The sequence below is a fragment of the Phoca vitulina genome, unplaced genomic scaffold (assembly GCF_004348235.1).
Source record: "Phoca vitulina isolate PV1807 unplaced genomic scaffold, GSC_HSeal_1.0 scaffold60, whole genome shotgun sequence".
NCBI classification, from domain to species: domain Eukaryota; kingdom Metazoa; phylum Chordata; class Mammalia; order Carnivora; family Phocidae; genus Phoca; species Phoca vitulina.
The window spans coordinates 9,065,226-9,082,701 of record NW_022589763.1 but is presented as its reverse complement, the minus strand read 5'-3'; the positions used below and the strand labels follow the sequence as shown (position 1 = coordinate 9,082,701).

The window sequence follows — 17,476 nt, the reverse complement described above, 5'->3', positions numbered from 1 at the left end:
ATCCCGGACATACAATGAACTTACAAATCCAACAAAATCCAATTCTTCCCCAGAATTTGATCATCCTTATCTCTTTGGACTCACAGAGATTATTTTCAGAATACCCCCAAAGTTATATAATGTGTTAAAGATGATGTTACAAAATGTAAAGCACGTTCTCATTTGTATTGCTCTAAGTGGTGGCTGGATTACAGTATCCAAAACTCTACAAGAATTCCTAACATCACACAATATACAAGCAGGTTAAATACAAAGTATCTTGTGGGTTGACTGGCCATTTGGTTTAAGGTAAAGGAAGTAGAGAGGGATTGAGACAAATGAATAAAGAATGCTTCTGAGGGCGCCTGGGTGGCTCAGTCAGTGAAGCATCTTGATTTCGGCTCAGGTCATGATCTAGGGTCCTGGGATCAGTTCCCAGGTCAGGCTCCTTACTCAGCGAGGAGTTTTCTTGAGATTCTTTCTCTCCCTCTTCCTCTGCCCCTCTGCCCCACTAGCGCTCTCTCTCCTTCTCTCTCTCTCTCTCTCAATCTCTCTATAAAATAAATGAATAAATCTTAAAAAAAAATTAAAGGAATGCTCTGGATGAATTCAAAAAGCTCCATGATTAGTGGCAGCCTTGTTCCTATAATGACCGATTCGCTGTGCCTCAATTGGACGAGAAGGGTTCCACTGGGACAGTGTTTCGCGTCTCCATGATTCAGGGAGGAATTGACTGGCCAAGTCTTTTAGCTCCAGTCAATCATGCTATTGACACAAAGACACATCTTGAATTAGCTGCATTGTGCTGTCTCAGAACATAACTCTCTTCATTCAATCAGGCTGTAGTACAGAAGTCACAGTATGTCAGTCTCACGAGGCAACAGTTTTCCATCCAGCTGCCCTTTATTAGACACATCGAGTGCAGGTGCATGTGCAGAAAGCCCGATTGGTAAGATAAGAATAATATCAAAGCCATACAGACAGAAGTAAAAATCATCCAAACAATTATTTATAAGATTTCACTTCTGTTTTAACAAGAAATACAAAAATATACAGTAAAAGGGGAATAGCAGTTAGTTAAAAGCTCATTTAAATATTGACAAATCGCATAAACATACACAATATATACATTCCAAAGTCATTAGATTCAAACAAAAATGTATTATTAATCAAGAGGTTAACTATGATAAAAGACATTTGGATATAATTTTAATAACCAAATTTAAAAATTTTTCAGCTCGCTTTCATTTGCTTCACATACCAAGAGTCCCTAAACATTGCACACAGTGCTGGCCATTAATGACAGACGAAGAAGGTTTGCCTTAAATTAAATTTTTCTTTTTTGCGAAGTGCATTTGTATGTATTAGCTAGCTGAATTCTCTAATTCTGTGAATCGAGAAGGACAATTATAATTAGCCCTGTACCATAACAAATAAAACAGACAGAGACTGGACACAGTAGCCAAGGATTCCCAGAAAGGCAATACAGAGCTCTACGTAGGAACATTCACCCAATCAAGGATAGAGCCACTTTTGCTGGAATGCTGTTGAACTACTACTGGGTTCAGAGTCCTATCTCCCAGGTAACCACATGATGTCAACTGGGTATGCTAAGTCTGGCGCACACCTGTGAAGGGGGTCTTCTTCACCCTTATACTCTATTATTCACACTAGTATCTAGCACATAAGAGAGACTCAGTATGAATTGAATTAATAAAGGAAACCAAGGTACAAGATGCTAGTCACACAGAATCCTAGGCATTAAAACTGCGGCTTCCTGCCTTCGGGCATTTAACAGTCTATGAGAGGAAGAGGGCAAGGTAATGAGATTAATAAATGCTATTAGGCAGGAACCATTTTAGGAACTTTCATAGGTTATTCCTTTTTAAATCTCATGACAGGTCAAAAAGGGGGGCTGGCTGCCACTGTGATGGCTAATCCAACAATGGATACCATTCAGCCATAAACCCAAATGGTACATGAAGACTGTTTGCTATAAGATTTACAGTTAAATGAACAAAATTGATTACAAAAGGAGTGACCAGAGCATGATCGACTACGTAAAAGGAAAAGTCTATGTACACAGGCCTAACAAAACTGTACGAAGGAGGGATCAAAAGTCGCTGTCCATCAGTTGTGGGATTGAGGTGGGTTTTTTGGGAGGGGGGGCGTGGTTTCCAGTGTGATTTTGTCTTTCCTTATATCCTATAAGAAAAATGTATTACTTTTATAAATAAAATTTTATTTTAAACAAAAGAAATGGATAAGATTCCATATGGATTTCTGGTGGATTCAGTGAAGAAATTGTCAAAAGGCAGTATTGAAAGTCTGAAAACAAGGTGTTAAAGAGGCTGTAAGGAAATATGCATTATAATATACTGTTCAGAGTTCATTTCAACACTCCCCTATGGAGAACAATCTAGCAGTTTCTATCCAAATGGCAAATGCATATACCCTCTGAGACCCAATCGGTATGAGATGGATTAAATAAACTATGACACAAACACACAGTAAGATACCATGCACCTATAAAAATAGATTGACGATTTGCTTTGTTTACAGATTTATGAAGATCCTAAAGTGAAAAAAAAAGATAGACAAGATGAAGAAATGTGGACAGCCATCTACCATTTCACGAATATCAAGAAGTAAAAAATTCCACATAAGGCTAACCCATAGAATCTAGATTCAGACAGAGCAACATTGAACCTTGAATCGAAAACTTAGTGGGTTCCTGTTCCTTCCCGAAACATCAGCGTTATCTTCTGAAAGCTAAGGATAATACTAACCACCTTGCCAGGACTATTGAAAGGAGTATAATGATTAATTGCAAAAATGAGATACTACCATTATAGCTTGCACATATTGATGCACATAACTAATACTGATTACCTAGTATATGCCGCATGCTGTTCAAGGGGCTGACAATTCATCAGCGAACAACACAGATGCTGAAAATAAGACTCACGAACATAGGAAATAAACACCCCAGTCATCTGAACCAAATCTTTTTTTTCGTAACCTGGCATCACACGCACATTGTATAATGATATTCTGTGACTTTTAAACTAACTTCCCTAATCATTCCCTGAAAACATAGTTCTCATGTTCATACTCCCAAGCGATGGCCTCTGGCTAAAACACACTTCTTCCTCCATTCCAAACCCTCATACCTCTACATACCTGTAAAGCTTGACCCATGCTCCAAAACTCATTGTAAATGCTACTACCCGCATAAAGTAGTCCCTGAATAGCCCAACCCTAAAATGATTACCTCACTTCCCCATAATGATTGGAAATGACAGTTTGCACTACGGAGGTAGCAGCTACGTTATGTAATTACCAATAACTCTGTGAATACATGTCTTCCTACATTATAAGATCCTGAGAGCTCATACAATTAAAAAAAATCAAACATTTGCATGTTCATATACTTATGGCAACTTGAAATCGTCTCATTTGCTTTGCCTCCTTGAATAGGAATTATTTCTTATTTATCTGTTATACTGCGTAGCCAATTATGATTTTCGGAAGGTCAGGGGCAAATCTCCTTCATCTTTCCATCTCTGGAATTCGCACAGCATTTGGCAATGGTAGCTGTGCAATACGTACCGTGCGTTCAGTGAGCTGATACGGAAGTTGTCCTGCTATGCTTGGTTTAGTAAGTGCCTCAAAATTGTACAGAAATGGGAATTTTAGCAATTGCTTTTGGAGGGGAGATCTAAACACATGAAAGCAGTAACCTAACTTCTTCATATTGCCTTCTATTGTTGAATGGCCAGGCGGATGTATCTGTGCATGAGGAGAGTGTACAGACACGGGATTCATGGGACTCCTAGGCCAACAACCCTCACCTCTCTGGTCGGCAATAGCCACGAAGCCTAGCATCCAAATCCATGACCACTCCTTACATAAGTATTCAGTGCATAATCTCGCACATGGAAACTGTTTTATAATAGGATTTGTTTAAACAAACGAATGAATAGCAGTCAACTCTGTAGCATCCTCCAAAATGAGCACTATGATAGTGCCCGCTTGGGTCCAGGATTACAAGAGATGGACGTTACAGCCCAGAAGAGAACACCATATAATCAACAGCACCTCCCTACCGTGGCATTCGGGAAAGCCTCATATTTTCTTGTAAAGACAACAGTGCAATTCAGAGGGCCCAAATGGTTTAAATATAAACTTAATGATGTTAAATTATTAGGCCTTGATTAGTTTCATTGATATAAGCTTCTTTATTTATTCCAGATCAAGGATCCCGAAGTAGGAAGTGGTTCTTCATTGATTGTGAGCTCATAGCCACAATGATTGTATCCCTGACTTACCATTCTGAGAAAGTTCAATCACATAGAAAAGTTGAAAGAGTACAACAACCATCCTTGTAATCTTCTAGAGCAGTGGTTCTCAACAAGAGATGATTTTGCCCCCCAGTGGACATTTGACAATACGTAGAGCCACTTCTGGTCACAGCAACTGGGGGTGGTGGAATGCTACTGGCATCTAGTGGGTAGAGGCCAGGGATGCTGCTACACTCAGTAGACAGGACAGGCCCACAGCAAAAAACAACTGGACCCCAAATGGCAATAGTGTGGAGGCTGAGAAACACTACTCGAGGTTTACCAATTATTTCTAGTTTGCACCATTTTTAAAATTTCTTCTGTCTCTCTCTTTCTGAATTTGAAATATTTATTTCAATCATTTGATATGTACTAACAGCCGTTATGTACTAATGGACATGAGGACACTTCCCCTGAAAATTCTACAGAATCTATCACTTAAGAAAAATGACATACTCTTGTAAAACCACAATATCACATCACACTAAAATTTAATATAAATACAATAATACATATACTCCATATCTAAATTTCCCCAAAGATACAACTACTTTTGTAGGTTTTTTTGGTGTGATTCAGTATCCAAACTAGCTCTATATGCCTTGCATCTAGTTATGCTGTCTCTTTATTAAACACTCATTTAAGGATGCAAAATTGTCATAAAAATGAGGCAAGAAAATATGATGCCACCTTTACCCCCACCCCCGAAAAACAATGATGACCAATATTCGTAAATGACACAATAGACTCGATATAAACGAGACTCCTAGAGTTAACAAAATGCCTAGCAATGCTAGTTGCCCAACAGATACTGTTAGTTGACACACAAGTTGTTAGAAGCTATTCTGCAAGACCATGATACTAGTGGGAGTCTGGGACAAGGCAGAAAGGGCCCCAAAGAATCCTAAGATTTTTCGAAAGCAGAGTTCAAGATGACAACATGATGTATCAACTTGTGAACAAACAGAAAGGAGGACCAACAGAAAGTGCCCAACAATTTATGATGAGGAAACTGAACAGTTACCAAAGGCCCCGACATTTTGTGCGGCAGGAAAGGCAGACAGAAAAGAGAAGCGCCAGCCAACAGGCGCCCGAAGAAGGGCTCTGAAATCAAACAACTTTCCACCTCAACAAGAAGGCCCCTCACAGACATCTTCATGTGCGATGAGCCCAGTGCACAGGGAGACTAGGCTGATTTCATTTTCTGAGGAATGCAGACATGTATCTATACCTTTTGTCCTTCCTCTTCCATTCAAGGATCTGAGGTGACAAAATATCTTTTGGAAAGACAATGAAGAGTTTGGTTTAGCTGATGACTTGGGGAAAGACTTGTCAATCTGGATTACCAGAAAATTCAGAGCGAAACATAAGGCATTGTATGAGCTAAGCCTCTACACAAAGAGGGAATTCCAGTCCATCAATGACCATTCATGGTATCCAGTCCTTTCTGCAAGGTCCACTGTGTGTAAAATACAGCAACCCTGTAATATGTGGTTCCTATTCTCTGGGTTATAAGGTAGTCTAAATAACTTTTGTTTCAAGCAGCTAGTGCCCTCATGACACTAAATTGATTCCCTCAATCATTCAAAACATTTCACTGTGGGATTTCAAGGCATTCATTCTATGGGACAGGAGCTGTGATATGCAGATAGGATGCTTGCCCTCTTGGAATTGATAACAATGCTGACGTAGATAAGCAGGAGAACAGCTCACCCAACTTCCACAGGGTACAAACTCCGTGCACACTAAAGGTTCATTGAAACTTGGCAGGTAGGAGTCCCATGCTAGGAAATTCAAGCATCAGGGGACAAAGAACTCTTCCTTACACCCCTCAATTAGCCCACAAGACAACTATTTCACCCACACTGAAAATTAAATAGTTTTTTCCTCCTTCGTCTAAGGGTCAGTCCTTTTCTCTCACTTGTAATATGGAAGCTGAAAATGCTCTGAGGACCCACCAAATGCATTGTCATAGAACTTGACAGTGATTATAAAATAAATAAAACCCAACATTGGCAAAATCTGCCAATGGCCTAAGGTAATTTTCCAATGTGTTGTTTAAACACTTCTGCAAAGATTCACCATTTTGAGAGGCCGATTCATGTTCACATTTGACTTTTTAATAGATGACTCATAACCTAATATTGCTACTCATCGAGCTTAGCCAAATCCAATTGGCTTCCCATTGAACATCCTCATGAACTGTATATGAAAACTTCAAACATTTCCCAAGTTAGCTATCCATTGTGAAAGTTATATTTTCGTTGTTTGTTGAGGATACCCACATATCTTTTGATCAGTTTTTTTTTTTTTAGGATTTTATTTATTTATTTAACAGAGAGAGCGAGAGAGCACAAGCAGGGGGAGCAGGAGAAGGAGAGGGAGAAGCAGGCTCCCAAGGAGCAGGGAGCCCGATGTGAGACTCGATCCCAGGACCCTGGGATCATGACCTGAGCCGAAGGCAGATGCTTAACCATCTGAGCCACCCAGGTGCCCCCTTTTGATCAGTTTTTAATGTTTATGGATTATCATATAAAGTATTTGCTTTTACAGATTGTAGTTTTCTTAACCTTCTTAGCCTTGCTTTAGGACTTTTAGCATGGTAGGTTAAAAGTGTATCTGTTAGCTATGCAATCTCCCATTCCACTGAAGTTTTTAAAAAATTTCTTGGTGAGGCACTAAAATATTACTTAAAAATTATCCTCACTTTGAAATAAAAAGGAAGAGATTACTAAGAAGAAGAAAGTGGAGAGACAGAGGAAGGAACTGATAGGACTCTATATGTACCTTTCGTGAATTCAAAGTAAGAAAGAATATAAATGGAAGAATACTAGCCAGGAAGGCCAGAAAGTTCTACACTGGTGATTGATAACAGGGATGAGCAAACTTCCATGTAAAGGGACAGGCAATAAATATTTTCAGCTTGAAGGGTCAGATGGTAACTGAGTTAAAGGGAGAGAACTCTACTATTGTATCAACGCAGCCACACAATATGTAAACTAGTGGAAAGGGCTGTTATTCAAATAAAACTTTATTTAGAAAATAAAGACTTGACATTTGGCAAAAAGGCCAGAGTTCGCTGATGTGACTTACAGTGACACTGTGGAAAAGTCACTTATAATTTCGTGCCTCACTTTTCTTATTCAAAAATAACAGTGCTGACCCACATGATATTTGAGGCTCCATTAAAATTCAAAATGTTCACCTTCAAAAACTAAAGAGGTCTCTTTCTCAAAGGCCATAATCTTTAACAGAATTGTAAGAGACCCATATAGACAAATTCTACAAAACTATTTTTCCACAGAGATATCAGTTTGACAGTCAAAAACAGTGAACAAGATTCCTATTTTTTTTATTTTGTTAATAGATTTAATTTATTTATTTGAGAGAGAGAGAGAGAGTACAAGCAGAGGGGCAGAGTGAGAGAGAGAAGGAGGGTCCCCGCTGAGCAGGGAGCCAGACAGGGGGGCTGGATCCCAGGACTCTGAGATCATGACCTGAGCTGAAGGCAGAGGCTTAACCGACTGGGCCACCCAGGTGCCCCAAGATTCCTATTTTAAACAGCATTTGAGCCAAGGATAAAATATTATACTTCAATCCATCACTTACCTGATTATTTATGGGGAGTTTTAAATCTCTGAACCATTTATCTTGTCTTATAAATAGGACCACTATCTGGATGAATAGTATTTCAAATATGCAATATGTAGGCAGTCTAAAACCAAAATGAGAAAACTCACTCTAGTGGTTGCATTCCAGAATTCAAATAAAGATTCTTTTTGGCTTAAACAAACAGTATCACAAGCTGATTGTTTTAGGGTTTTCAAATGTGAAGTTATCAGATGGTTTTAATACCAAATAGTATGATGCCTAATAACATAACCATGGTTTTAGCCTTATTCACATATTCTAAACAACCAAAGGGCATTGATCTTACAAGCTAGAATGAGTCTATTTTCAATCAAAAGCATGCTTGGCTTTGGTTTGCTATGTCCAAGCCTGCTGGGGACTTCTTTATTTATGGCTGAATTATAATCCCTAAAGAACAGGTGTTTATAGGACACTTGCTGACATCCTTTAACAAGGTAAGACAGAATGTTACAGCACATTTAAGTATATGTAAGTATACTGACGCACTAAAACGTGTTGTCTGGCTTCATTCCCCAGAGTTAGACTGCATTTGCAATGTTGTTAATGGGTTATTTACAATATAAACAAAACACATCAACCTAGTGTTACTTTATTTTTATCTAATTCCAGGAAGATTTCTGATGGCTTTTCATTTAGAGTCATTTAATACAGAGATTCTGGGCTTTGTTCCTGCATTTACGTAACTGTTGCCAGTCCCCATCACAACCCTGAACTCATCACGCATTTACAAGGCTTCTCTTCATTTTCTAAACTATTAACATAGAAGCAACAAATGTGCACGTGATGCTAAGTGCAGAAAATTAAAATTATTTCATTAACACGCCACCTAGATAACAAAGGGGAATACATTATTTCACTAGATTTCTCAGTATCTGCGCATCGCCAAGGTCACTGAAAATGTATGAAAATAGAAAGCACAAAAGCCTCAGAGGAGACATAAACACATACATTTAAAAATACTTATCTTCCCTCAGGGCCTCCCCTGCCACTTTTTGTTGCGGGGGGCCGGAGGGGGGTGCGTTAAACCACTGTGAAGATCAAAGGGAGAAAATATATGCTAAGGACGAAAAGAGAACTTTCCGGTAATATTTTATGGACCGTACTCATATTTCTTTTGGTTCTATACCTTCAAAATCGCTTCTAATAAGCACCATTGCATGGGGAGAACCGCGACAGATGAAGATGATAGACCACTGCCTTCAAAAAACAAACAATGTAATAAAAAATAAATAAGGGACAAGGAGATGCTGAGCATGGGCTTCAAACCGAGGCAGGAGGTCTCCAGAACGCACGTGGGGCAACCACAATGATCATTTATGTATTTGGAAAGTCTCTGAGAGCCAGAGTCAACCTGAAACCCAGGGGAAAGGAAAGTCACATACGTTTTGAAGAATTATCAACATTTCCCTTTCTACACTCACATTTTCATTAACAGTTTAGATAACAATTATATTTATCGTGAATATTATAATAAAAACTCTCGCAAGATAAATGGTGCCATTACTAAAAATATTTGGTTGCTTAGTTTTTGCCCATCTTTTCCAGTTTCCATTTGGCATTCATTCATACTTTTCATTCCAACTGTTCCTAATATAAGTAAATTAACTCTCAACAGAGAGAAAGATCCAGAAATTCTCTGTCCCAGCTCAAGTAATGCACACAAGTAAACTCTGCTACCTTTTTATGTACTGACAAAGGATCATTTTATGAATCAGAACAAAAACTATCATGACATTTCCCTAAGAGGTGTCATAGAGAAGAAAGGACATGGAACAGGGGGAAGACCATGAGCTCTGAATATTGCTACATCATGGAGTATTTACTTCCACAGCAAGAAAGATATTTATTTACAAAGCATGCAGACTTACAAATTATTGGAAAGCGCTATATTGGAAGCAAGTACGACATGCTAAGTTTTTATTAGACAAATGCTGAAAATCTACTCTTCTGATAATGATAATATATACTACCACCGATTATATCTCTAGGAAAGAGATATTAGCAACTACATGATACATGCGTACATATTATCTGAACATCTTATTAAAAGACCGGTTCAGATTCACTAAGTGTACGTTGGTGCTCAATTTCCAAAAGCTCCCAGGTGGTGGTGATGGTGCTGGTCCAAGGAACCCAACTTGAGTAGCAGACCTAAACATGTTTGGAGAACAGAAAGTAAACTATCACTGCTAGACTTGGGACTCCCAGTCAAATAATTTCAATTATTTGAAATCGAGGTTGGTCTGGCAGGTATTTGGAAGGATAGAAGTCAATACCTAGTCTTTCCTTGACACTGACCTTGGCAGACCCAGGATAACTGGTTTGAATAAGGAAAAGAAAAGAAAACGAAAGTATGTCTCATGAATAATAGTGGCACTTCACGGTCATGGTTATCTTACATTTAATATATGAGCACGGTGAGCACGCATTAAATGGAGCACTAAATCATTTCTGTTGAAAATTACAGAGCCTGACGTACATTCTGGATTCAAAGGATTCACTTAACTGGCCAAGATTCTGGAGTAAGTGTCTTTCTTAGAAGCTCTAATCAGCATCCACAACTATAGAGAAAGCACACAAGACATGGCGGGGCCCTCAGCTTTGGCTGTGGTTTTGGTTCCTTAGCACAACAGAGATTCAACACTCTGGGAAACTTCCCTTGAAGACCCTACCCTACTCCTCTCTGAAAGAATTTATTGAGTACATATTGTATCTTACAACTCAACTAAACCGTTTAAGACCACAAACTGATCACCTGGTCCCAGTTCTCACAGACCATGTACAAAAGCTGATGACAGGTTAACTATTATACATAACATAATTTGAGAACATCAAAGAATAAACTAGATTGAAAATCCCTACAAAAACATTAGATATCCGAGGAGGACCATTTCTTGTACTACCTCCTTCACAAAGGCTTAACTACCAGGTGTAGTAATAGTGTCTCCCCACTACTCCACGGAGCACTGGACAGCAAACTACAGGCCACGGATTTGGATCATCACCTGCTCTTGTGAATACAACTTTATTGGAATATGGCCATGTCCATTGATTTTAGTATAGTGTATGGTTGCTTGTTCGAGAAAATGGCAGAGTTGAATAATGTGGAAGAATCCAAGTGAACAGCCTGCAAAGGCTAAAATATTTACTCTCTGGATCTTTACAGAAAGACTTTGCCAACCCATAATCTAGACTAATAATTAATTACCATCCTGACATCACTTCGATTTCATCTTGTGTTACAGTCCACTCAAGATAGGGGTCGGGGAAGGCGAGAGAGAGAGAGAGAGAGAGAAACAGAGACAGAGAGAACAAGGAGAGGGAGCGAGTGAGAACCAGGCTGGTGCACAGGCTACGTGATGACTCATGAGATGTTCAAAGCGAGCCTATATCCTATAGGCATACAGTTCTCTTAAAGGTTCTGAACCCCCTTGTATCCGAGTAAGTCGGGGATGACCAGCATGAGGGTTTGCCTAAACATAGAGCTCAATGAATATAGTTGACTGCAAGTAAGCTGGAGTTTTTCTAGGGCACAACGAAAGCTGTGATATTTAGGATGGCGAAATGACTGAGAGCAATAAGCAAGCATCTGATTATACCTGTAACTAAATTAACAGAAACCAAATGGTGCTTTTGGCAGCTCTGTAAGAGCCATTTTCATTCACAGGGGTTTTCAAGAGGTTCTATAATGAATTGTAGCCATAAAATATTTGATATTAGCACTACCGATGGTGAATCTTCTAAGCCATAGTAGAGATAAAGAACACAGTCTCTGCCCTTTGCAATGCAAACAACCCAGAGGCTCAGCCATAGCCATGCTGGTTTATGGGCTGTGTATTTCTCCTTCTGTTCCAGCACCCCCCTTCATCTGTTATTTTACAATCTTAGCTGTAATTGTACTTTGCAAGCAATTAACTTTTTTCTTCCTTTGAAAATTTACTCCTTTACGTTCAATAAAAAATTGAACGTTCAAAAATCAAAGATTTTATTTATTTATTTGACAGAGAGAGACACGGCGAGAGAGGGAACACAAGCAGGGGGAGTGGGAGAGGGAGAAGCAGGCTTCCCGCGGAGCAGGGAACCCGATGTGGGGCTTGATCCCAGGACCCTGGGATCATGACCTGAGCCAAAGGCAGACGCTTAACGACTGAGCCACCCAGGTGCCCCACGTTCATCAATTCTTAAGAACGAAACAAAAACATACACCTTCTGTCATTGCCACTGGAAAGACGACTTAATGTAATCTTTTCCAAATTACAGTATGCATCCAGTGTATGTTCCAGCGTTCAGCATTTCATTCATTTACTATCATTCTACGAGTTCAACAAATTCCACACTTAGACAATTGTGAGTATTGTGATCCACACAAGTACTGCTAGTCACAAATATCCTGGAGCAAAAGAGTTCCCAAGATGCTGGTGACTTTTTCGATTTTAAAATAAATTTATTTAAAGTTAATATTTGTGGACAAAGCATTCAGTTTCATTGGTTTTCCCCCACTAAAAAATCAACAGTATTAAATCTTGTCATCCCCAGATTCTATATCAGAACGTAATATATAAGGGCAACTGACTGTCTCTGTTGGTAGAGCATGCAACTCTAGATTTCAGGGTTGTAAGTTCAAGCCCCACTATGAGTGTACAGATTACTTAAAAAATAAAATCTTTAAAGAAAAAATGAAGGGGGCGCCTGGGTGGCTCAGTCGGTGAAGCGTCTGCCTTCGGCTCAGGTCATGGTCCTGGGGTCCTAGGATCGAGCCCGGCATCGGGCTCCCTGCTCAGTGGGGAGCCTGCTTCTCCCTCTCCTGTGTTCTCTCTCTCTCTCTGTCAAATAAATAAATAAAATCTTAAAAAAAAAAGGACATACTCTTAAAAAAATAAAAAAGAAGTTAATATATAAACTTAGAAAAAATTTTTTAAACTTAGAAACAATTTGGATAGAAAAGACTAGTAGGTATGATGCTTAAATTGTTTTTTAAATAAGCTCTACAACCAAATCAGGACCCTGAGATCAAGGGTCACATATTCCAAGGACTGAGCCAATGAGGTACCTCAGTATGATGCATAAATTTAATTTACTTCACGCAGGCATGGAAGAAAAAATTACATAGTAAAAACTAAACATTTTAATAAATGAACTTGCCTATTAACATAAAATGTATAAAATTCCCCTGAAGGAAACAAAATGGGTCTTCATTTCATGAAGGACTACAATATAAATATTGCAATTAAAGATCTGGCATCCTATATCCAAATGACATTCTACCATAACAAGAAACCCCAACTTTATTTATAGAAGATAATGGGGTATGAAAGATACAGTAAAATTGGTGGACATAAACTTTTGATGGTTCACATAACTAACTTTGTTCCTCTGCGGGGAATGGGAAAAACTAAGAACTCAATGGAAACCACACACTCTATAGGGTAAATGGCACTGGCTATACCCATACTTGAAAATGCTGTAAAATTCTCCCCTCCCTGCTGAAGCTTCTTTATTCTACTCAATACACACTGAAGACTCCAAATTCCCATACTTTTGATCATCTCACTCCTCTACCTGGTCATCCACAGGTAAATCAAATTCAATACATCCAAAATGTTCTTTCCCTCCCACCTGCTCCTCTACCTAATAACCCCATTCGGAAAGATGTCAACCCTCGGTTTCCAAGAGAGGCTACAATGAATTTCATGTATTTCTTGGAAGACACCTACCTTCTCTTGCCTTTGAGTGTTGAACCTTCTTAACTCCTCAAGCCAAGAAGCATTCTCCAAGGCTCCCATTGCCATTCTCCCAAATGACCAAAGCCTAATGGTTCATCCTCCAAGAAACATTCTGTCAACCTGGTTTATCCAATATGGTAGCCACACATCACATGCACTTATTTTCATTTTAAAAGATTTTATATTTAAGTAATCTCAATACTTGACATGGGACGAGCTGACAACCCCAAGATCAAGAGTGCAATGTTCTCCCGACTGAGCCTGCCAGGCAATCACACCATATATAGTTACTGAACACGGCAAATGTGCCAAGTGTGAATTGAGATGTGCTGGCTGCAGGTGTAAAACACAGACTTCAGAGACTTAATAGGAAAAGAGGAAAACAAAATGTCTCCTGAACTGTTTAGACATTGATTATATATATATATATATATTTTTTTTTTTTTAAAGATTTTATTTATTTATTTGAGAGAGTGAACAAGAGAGAGCACATGTGGGAGGAGGGGCAGAGGGAGAGGGAGAAGCAGACCCTCCGCTGAGCAGGGAGCCCCAGGCAGGACTCGATCCCAGGACCCTGAGCAGAAGGCAGACGCTTAACCAACTGAGCCACCCAGGCGCCCAGACATTGATTATATATTGAAACAAGGCTATTTTGTATATATACAGGGTACAGCAAAATCTATTACTCAAGTTAATTTCACCAGCTTCTTTTTGTTTTTAAAATATGGCTGGCAGAAAAATTCAAATAACACACAGAGCTCAGATTACTATTGGACTATGCTGCTCTAGATTTTTGGGAGACAGTCAGTGATCCTCCGACAGATTCCTTTACATCTCCCATTCTTTTTCTTAATTTGCCAGGTGGCTTGTGAGTCTTTTCTGGGTGCTGTTTGCTGCTGGAAGCACGGACCTTATTCCCCTGATCAGGATGCCACCCATGGCTGACCCATAGTAGACCTCCATGTATGTTCTCTGAACAACAAGAACTACATTATGAATCAAGAATTGCTGTCACATTATCCTCCTAGGTCATGATTACTGTGAAGGATTAACATTCATTATCTCCACCAGCACTTCATTCACGGACGGAAATGTCTATCATGGATTTGTAAAAGGCCTATCTTCTACAGGGCGGGCCTGACATAGAAGGGTAAGTACTGAAATTGGTTGGAGCCCTTCAATCAGGTACACATGTGGAATCTCTGTCCTGGGAGGGGAGAGGCTAAGCACAGGGGCTGGGGGCACACGTGGGCCGAGGGGGAAGAAGAGGCCCATACCGTAGCAGGCTTGGCAAGCTCCCAAAATCACTTATGCAAATTCCCCACACATACCTGAAGAAGCCAGTATGCAGGAAGGGCTGTTTCCAGAGACTCAGCCTCTCTCCTGCTTCCTCCCCTGGACATTAAAGAGCAAGGAAGAATGACTGCCCCAAAGGTATTCTATATTACTGCCCCAGTGATGTATCTAGCTCCGGGACTGTGTCTCAAGACCCCAAATCACCTATTCTTTGCAGCTCATGATGCTTTCTTGTAGAAAAAGACAAATTTCATTTACCCTGCAACAAACAAGAACACAACTGAACAACTGCAAAGATTATTTAATGAAAACAGCCACATCAGAACATATGTTTGTTCTAAGGCTTTTTTTGTTTTTTTAAAAAAAGGAAGCTCAGAAGCCGGTTGTCCAATTCGTCATTATTTACAGGCTCACAGTCTCTGTTAGCTCCACTGCTGAGATAAATGTTTCTGATGCGGGCTCCCAGAGTCATTAAGATCATTTGCTTTATTCACACAAAGTATTTCAGCCATCAGTCATGATGCACAAGACAAAGTAATACAGGCCAATCTCACTGTAGTGGAAAGAAGCAAACTGATAGTAGCTTTCTCGAGAACACAGGTGAAGGACTTGAAAAGGAAGAGGCTCGGCATACAAGAAGCTTTTTCGTAAACTGTACAAACCACAATTACTAATTATGTTCCGCAGGAGGCTATGTGCATTTCTCCCATTGATAGCCAGGATCTTATGATGGAAAACTCTTTTCTGAGAGATAAAGGAGTCAAAGGGAAATTGGAAATTTTCCTATCCCAGTTTCATTTCTTTTTCTTTTTGAAAGTAGCCTACCTGAAGCTTCTATTCTCGAACCTCTCTGATCACCACTGGAGAATTCGACATTGTAACTCTCAAAGGTTTTTTGTTGTGTTTTTCTCCGAACACAGTGCCTGCCTTCCTCTGATTCTGGGATTTTGGCCATGTGTCCTTGAAGCCAATCTCTGTTTATGTAATTGTTCTAATTTCTTTCCTGCAATTACTTTTCTGTTCTTCTTTTTTTTAATCTCACCCTTCGTTCCATTTCTTTTTCATCTCTTGCCCTAGGAAATTTCTCTTTCTGGCAGGCTCCTCTTGTTCTTTTTGGCAATATTTCACAGAGGCACGAATAGTCATGATGATCAAAATGTGCACTTGGAAAGAGGGCCTCACTCAGGAGCTGAGGCCACTCACCAGACTTATCTCATCATTCTGCCCTTTACTCTGCAAATTAGGGACCTATTTCCCAGTAGATACAGCAGAGGGTAAAGACAGCTGCATTATTAGACATATAGAACCAGGAAGGGACAGAGACTCATTTACATCACATTAGGCCTCATTATTTTACTTCTCCCTACCTTTCCTTAGAGTCTCATCCTTCATTGTTTCCCCAACACAAAAGGATGACTCATCCCCTGAGACTAACATCTTATTATATATGTAGTTAATAATCTCCTGCTGTTCCATGTTGTAGAGGCACAAAGGGGAAGAAACCTAAGTGTGGTTTCTTTGTTTGTTTATGTATGTATGTATTTAAAAGTAATCTGTCTCTTTCCTCTTAAAAAAAAAAAAAAAAAGTAATCTGTACGCCCAATGAAAGGGCTCGATCTCAGGAGGCCAAGATCAAGATTCGAATACTCTAGCAAATGAGCGAGACAGCAGACCCATTAACTTCACTCTTGGTGTCATAGGCTTTCCTGGTTCCTTGGACAGCTCCACAACCATCCTACTTTTTCCACTTCTATATTATTGCTGATTTCACTTACATTTCGTTAATACCGTTTAAGAACTTTAAAGGGGGGGGGGCGCCTGGTGGCGCAGTCAGTTAAGTGTCAGACTCTTGGTTCTGGCTCAGCTTATGATCTCAGGGTCCAGAGACAGAGCCCCCGAGGAGCCCTGCAATAGGCTCCTCACTGAGCCCGGAGTCCCCTTGGATTCTCTCTCCGTCTGCCCCTCTCCCCTCTCTAAATAAATAAATAAATCTTAAGAAGAAAGAAAAGAACTTTGTAAGGAAAAAACTTTCAGCCACACCATGTTCCTCCCCACCCATTGTGATCAATGGGGCAAGTGGTTCTGACAAATTCAAAGATGTGATCAAAGATGTGAATGAGTGTCCAAATTAGCTACATTAGCGAAGTCTTCAGACATTTTGGTCTACATTTTTATTTCTTTTAAAGCACATTATAACAATCATTGCTTTTAATTATCTCAACAGCGCTATAATGTCATTACTCCTATTCTGGTTCCACTCATGAAGAAAGCATTAGACCACTTGTCCAAAGTACTCTAACTCCTAAGTCAGTGGAGCCCAAATTTCAACCCAGGTTTGTCTAATTGAAAGCAAGGGTGCCTACATTTTGTGTTTAACTACACCATTCTTGTCAAGTCAAAGAAACGGATTACCTTCCCCTCACCACCACCCCTTCACCAAGGTTTGGCAGGGTGTGACCTGACCAGCCGACACCTGAATTTGGA

General features: G+C 39.7%; 1 protein-coding gene across 7 annotated transcripts in view; it reads right to left on the bottom strand.

Moving 5' to 3' along the window:
* Window positions 1-17,476, bottom strand: part of FRMPD4 (FERM and PDZ domain containing 4) — an 836,952-nt gene that overhangs the window by 196,813 nt on the left and 622,663 nt on the right. Inside the window, exon 1 of one of the 7 annotated variants that reach the window (XM_032391211.1) lies at window positions 3,163-3,172. The exons of the other annotated variants lie outside the window; for them this stretch is intronic. The gene's annotated coding sequence lies outside the window, so the exon portion shown is untranslated. Of the gene's footprint in view, window positions 1-3,162; window positions 3,173-17,476 lie in introns of those variants that run through there. 7 annotated transcript variants of the gene reach the window in all.